This window comes from Gnatocerus cornutus, unplaced genomic scaffold, assembly GCF_029298725.1.
Source record: "Gnatocerus cornutus isolate USDA-ARS CGAHR unplaced genomic scaffold, icGnaCorn1.1 ctg00000401.1, whole genome shotgun sequence".
Classification (NCBI taxonomy): domain Eukaryota; kingdom Metazoa; phylum Arthropoda; class Insecta; order Coleoptera; family Tenebrionidae; genus Gnatocerus; species Gnatocerus cornutus.
In genome coordinates this window covers 10,001-15,789 of record NW_028275716.1, presented here as the reverse complement: position 1 = coordinate 15,789, position 5,789 = coordinate 10,001, and the positions used below count along the sequence as shown (strand labels likewise).

General features: G+C 48.1%; 3 non-coding genes across 3 annotated transcripts in view; all 3 read left to right on the top strand.

The window, feature by feature from the left end:
• Positions 1 to 355: 355 nt before the first annotated feature.
• LOC148165292 (small subunit ribosomal RNA) lies at positions 356 to 2,276 on the top strand. The gene has a single exon (XR_015771601.1). It is a non-coding gene; the product is annotated as a small subunit ribosomal RNA (ribosomal RNA).
• A 1,622-nt stretch (positions 2,277 to 3,898) lies between these two features.
• On the top strand, positions 3,899 to 4,055 carry LOC148165291 (5.8S ribosomal RNA). The gene has a single exon (XR_015771600.1). It is a non-coding gene; the product is annotated as a 5.8S ribosomal RNA (ribosomal RNA).
• A 658-nt stretch (positions 4,056 to 4,713) lies between these two features.
• The window catches only part of LOC148165290 (large subunit ribosomal RNA), a 4,041-nt gene continuing 2,965 nt past the window's right edge, over positions 4,714 to 5,789 (top strand). The window contains exon 1 of the ribosomal RNA XR_015771602.1: positions 4,714 to 5,789. This exon is cut by the window's right edge and continues 2,965 nt beyond it. This is a non-coding gene — a ribosomal RNA (large subunit ribosomal RNA).

The window sequence follows — 5,789 nt, the reverse complement described above, 5'->3', positions numbered from 1 at the left end:
TTCATGAATTTTGACAAACGTGTACCCCGAAGTGTGTACAAATTATTTATTTCGACGACGACGACAACTTAGAACGGATGAATAAGAATAAAATTGTTGCAGGAGATTCAATCAAGGATGATGTGAGAAAAATGTCGAAAAATTTTCCATCCAGAAAGATCGCGTGGCGTTACGTCTCTTCTTACGAGGTTTTCGTTTCGCAGACACGCACACTTTCTTCAAAACAATAATAGGAAAGTGTTCAGTTTTTTATAAGAGCAGCAGGTGTCTTTCCGAAATTCTACGATTATTGTAGCTTATATGACTAGAAGGAAAGAAAGACTAAAACTCTCTTATTTTAAAACAAGAACGCAGTTCCCTGGTTGATCCTGCCAGTAGTCATATGCTTGTCTCAAAGATTAAGCCATGCATGTCTCAGTACAAGCCAAATTAAGGTGAAACCGCGAAAGGCTCATTAAATCAGTTATGGTTCCTTAGATCGTACCCACATTTACTTGGATAACTGTGGTAATTCTAGAGCTAATACATGCAAACAGAGCTCCAACCGGAAACGGAAGGAGCGCTTTTATTAGATCAAAACCAATCGGTGGCGGTCTCCGTCATCGTACAACTTGGTGACTCTGAATAACTTTACGCTGATCGCACGGTCTCGCACCGGCGACGCATCTTTCAAATGTCTGCCTTATCAACTGTCGATGGTAGGTTCTGCGCCTACCATGGTTGTAACGGGTAACGGGGAATCAGGGTTCGATTCCGGAGAGGGAGCCTGAGAAACGGCTACCACATCCAAGGAAGGCAGCAGGCGCGCAAATTACCCACTCCCGGCACGGGGAGGTAGTGACGAAAAATAACGATACGGGACTCATCCGAGGCCCCGTAATCGGAATGAGTACACTCTAAACCCTTTAACGAGGATCAATTGGAGGGCAAGTCTGGTGCCAGCAGCCGCGGTAATTCCAGCTCCAATAGCGTATATTAAAGTTGTTGCGGTTAAAAAGCTCGTAGTCGAATCTGTGTCCCGCGCCGCCGGTTCATCGTTCGCGGTGTCAACTGGCGTGCCGCGGGACGTCCTGCCGGTGGGCTTAGCTCGAGAGGGCGGCCCAACTCAATCCCGCCGCGGTGCTCTTCATTGAGTGTCGAGGTGGGCCGGCACGTTTACTTTGAACAAATTAGAGTGCTTAAAGCAGGCTAAAACTTCGCCTGAATACTGTGTGCATGGAATAATGGAATAGGACCTCGGTTCTATTTTGTTGGTTTTCGGAACCCCGAGGTAATGATTAATAGGAACGGATGGGGGCATTCGTATTGCGACGTTAGAGGTGAAATTCTTGGATCGTCGCAAGACGGACAGAAGCGAAAGCATTTGCCAAAAACGCTTTCATTGATCAAGAACGAAAGTTAGAGGTTCGAAGGCGATCAGATACCGCCCTAGTTCTAACCATAAACGATGCCAGCTAGCGATCCGCCGACGTTCTTCCGATGACTCGGCGGGCAGCTTCCGGGAAACCAAAGCTTTTGGGTTCCGGGGGAAGTATGGTTGCAAAGCTGAAACTTAAAGGAATTGACGGAAGGGCACCACCAGGAGTGGAGCCTGCGGCTTAATTTGACTCAACACGGGAAACCTCACCAGGCCCGGACACCGGAAGGATTGACAGATTGAGAGCTCTTTCTTGATTCGGTGGGTGGTGGTGCATGGCCGTTCTTAGTTGGTGGAGCGATTTGTCTGGTTAATTCCGATAACGAACGAGACTCTAGCCTGCTAAATAGGCGTATTTCGACATCCCAAAGGCCCGTCGATCCTGGGTTCGCCCGGTGGTCGTGCGCGGTTTTTACTGTCGGCGTACAAACAATTCTTCTTAGAGGGACAGGCGGCTTCTAGCCGCACGAGATTGAGCAATAACAGGTCTGTGATGCCCTTAGATGTTCTGGGCCGCACGCGCGCTACACTGAAGGAATCAGCGTGTCCTCCCTGACCGAGCGGTCCGGGTAACCCGCTGAACCTCCTTCGTGCTAGGGATTGGGGCTTGCAATTGTTCCCCATGAACGAGGAATTCCCAGTAAGCGTGAGTCATAAGCTCGCGTTGATTACGTCCCTGCCCTTTGTACACACCGCCCGTCGCTACTACCGATTGAATGATTTAGTGAGGTCTTCGGACCGGTACGCGATGGCGTTTCGACGTCGTCGATGTCGCTGGGAAGATGACCAAACTTGATCATTTAGAGGAAGTAAAAGTCGTAACAAGGTTTCCGTAGGTGAACCTGCGGAAGGATCATTAACGTGTCCTCGTACACACGAATTTTGACATATGTATAATTTATTATTATGCATTTTCATTTGATCGTGTCGATGTACACTTTATGTTTTTACAACACCGTCGTCGATGACATGGAGTCGACGGCACGATCTTTTGTCGTGCCGTTGCTTGTTTCTTTTTGAAACACCGTGTGTACGACGTTTTGAACTACGAATCGTACATATTCGGAAAAACAATAGCGTTACGCTGGCCCGCAGCGCCGGTCCTTGCGATCGAGTTTTTCACCTTTTTTGAACGAGAAAAACCGAATTCGCTCGGGCATACGGCTGTTTCTTCGGGTACCTAGATTTTTTGATTTTTTTTGTACTATCTCTCGATCTTTTCCAATGATGGAAAGAAGGAGGGACGCTTTCGGTTTTTCGACCGGATCGCGGAAAGTTGTGAACTCCACCGCGAAAGTCGAAAGACGTTAGAAGTCCTCTTTTTTCGGACACACGGAGAGGATGTAGCAGAGTAGTCGAGAAAGAAGAAAATCGCAGGTGTCGAATTAGGTTACGACACCGTGGGTTTTAAATGATTTACGCCCGGCTACGGGACCGGCGAGAAACGCTCCCGATTCTACGATTCGCGTGAATGATGTTCGTCGTTAGACGCTTCAAAGAGTTTTTTGAAAGCGCCGTTAAACGAGCGATCGCACACACATCACACCTTGCTTTTTTAATGTTTTTGGTAGATGTGGTAAAGTGATTTCGTTAGAAACGGTAAAATTCTCTTTACGGAGCGTACGACTGCACCATTTCAAAATTATATACACCGTCAATCGTCATTAAGTCACGATATAGAACGGTAAACTTGAGGATTTTATGTTAGACGCTCAGTCTGGCACGTCTATAAATTTTTTCGTCAAAATTCACGATCTGTCTTCGGTTTGGCGACGAAAAAATATAGAAAGAAAATTGAAACACGAACACAAAGACCGCCCGCGAAAATCTCTTTTCGCTTACGGCGGATACTAATTCGCTTTTTCATAACGAGTACGATGATGTAATGATGTGTTCATTCCGATCGATCAAAAACCGTCTCTTCGTCACACTTTTTAAAGTGCTTGACACACACACACGCACACTAAATGAAAGACACAATAAAGGAAAACTACCGAAAATGTAGTTTATGAGAGAAAGCAGCATTATTTATTAAAATTATTGCTGAGAAAAAGGAAATTGGCAAATTCCTAATTAAAATCGTATCGAACATGTCCCATCTTCACACATACATGCTCGTACTTTGCGTGTAAAAGCGGAGACCGCGTGAAAAAGAAAAGTGCTTCTTTTTCGGTGCGCGGATACAAATTTGTGTTTGGGTTAATATTTTTTTTAATTTTTTCGTACGCGTAAAACTGAGACCGACGATCGCGTTCCCTTTCAGACGAGAAAGTACGGACGAAAGACAATTAAGAGCGAGAATCATAAATATCCATACCACAACACCGAAATTTTAGACGTGGCACGTTTCGGAACCACGAAGATCATTTTCGTTTCGGATGTACGCACGTACGCAAAAATTTTTGCAAGACGTGTATAGACAGCTGGACGATCGGCATGATCGGGGTTCTTGTGGAACGAGCGTTTAAATTTTAAAAAGATTACCCTGAACGGTGGATCACTTGGCTCGTGGGTCGATGAAGAACGCAGCTAATTGCGCGTCAACTTGTGAACTGCAGGACACATGAACATCGACATTTCGAACGCACATTGCGGTCCTCGGATATAATGTTCCCGGACCACTCCTGGCTGAGGGTCGTGTCAATTTCAAAGACTGCTCGGTTTTCGTTTTCGGACGAAAACGTCGGAGCGTGTTGGATGTGTTGCGACGCGTCGAATAGGTACTCATTAATGTACGTGATCGTCACTTACGTCACGATATAACGACGCACGCCTCGAACGTGTGCCGAGACGTTTACTCGAGCGTGTTTTTTCGTCAAAAAGGACGGGACGGGTATGCTTTGTATTTTTTTTTACAAAGTCCGTCGGACGTCCACCTTGCGAATCATAAATACGAAAGTGTTTACGTCGGCACATGTTCTTGCGTGGTGTGTCGTAGAATCGTGTGTTTGTGTGCGTTTCTCGTGCAGCGAGTAAATTTGCGCGACATCTTAAGACGCGAAAGCGACCAACTACTACTTGTTGTAGTTGTTGGCTGGTCTTTCGGCGTAGCACGTCCTATTTCTTCAACATGTCGTCATTTAAAAAAAAAAAATGGCGTTTTAAGGTTGAGAACGTTATAGACGGTCGTCGTGTCCGAGACGTGTAATGCAAATCGCGACAGACGTCAGATCGTAAGCGTTTCTGTAAACTTAGCCATTTTTTAAAAAGAAAAATGACGAACACGTATAGCAAGGAATGGGAGACGTGTCGTGATCGTCGAAATGACCGAATGAAAAATTTTTATTTTTCATATGCGACCTCAGAGCAGGTGAGACTACCCGCTGAATTTAAGCATATTACTAAGCGGAGGAAAAGAAACTAACTAGGATTCCCTCAGTAGCGGCGAGCGAACAGGGAGAAGCCCAGCACCGAATCCCGCGGCCGAAACCGGACGCCGGGAAATGTGGTGTTAGGGAGGATCCGTCATCCCGAGATCGTGCGGCGCGTCCAAGTCCATCTTGAACGGGGCCACAGCCCATAGAGGGTGCCAGGCCCGTAGCGACCGCTGCCGATAACGGGAGGATCTCTCCTCAGAGTCGGGTTGCTTGAGAGTGCAGCCCTAAGTGGGTGGTAAACTCCATCTAAGGCTAAATATGACCACGAGACCGATAGCGAACAAGTACCGTGAGGGAAAGTTGAAAAGAACTTTGAAGAGAGAGTTCAATAGTACGTGAAACCGTTCAGGGGTAAACCTGAGAAACCCGAAAGGTCGAAAGGGGAGATTCAGCGTGACTCGATGGCGGCGCTGGACGATCGTGTGTGACAGATGGCGTACGCGTCGTTTGCACCTTTCGTTTTGTCGATCTGCCGTCGAACGCGTGCACTTCTCCCCCTGTAGGACGTCGCGATCCGTTGAGTGCCGGTCTAAGGCCCGCGGTGGAGCTCGTTCGGACGGTTCGCCGTTCGCCGAATGAACCCGTGGTGTTTCCCGATCGGCTCGCTCGACGGTATACAGATGGCGCGGGGCCGCTACACAGTTAGCGTCCGACCTTCGGCAAGCGCGCCCGTCGTGATGGTGATCGGACCTGGTGCCGGTCCCGTCCCCGGGTGGCTGTTCGCTGAGGTGTTCTCGGACAGACCTCGTTGAAACGCCGATCTGCGACGCTATAGCTTTGGGTACTTTCAGGACCCGTCTTGAAACACGGACCAAGGAGTCTAGCATGTGCGCGAGTCATTGGGATTTAACTAAACCTAAAGGCGCAATGAAAGTGAAGGTCCGCCTTGCGCGGACCAAGGGAGGATGGGCGGTCGTTACGGCTGCCGCCCCGCACTCCCGGGGCGTCTCGTTCTCATTGCGAGAAGAGGCGCACCAAGAGCGTACACGCTGGGA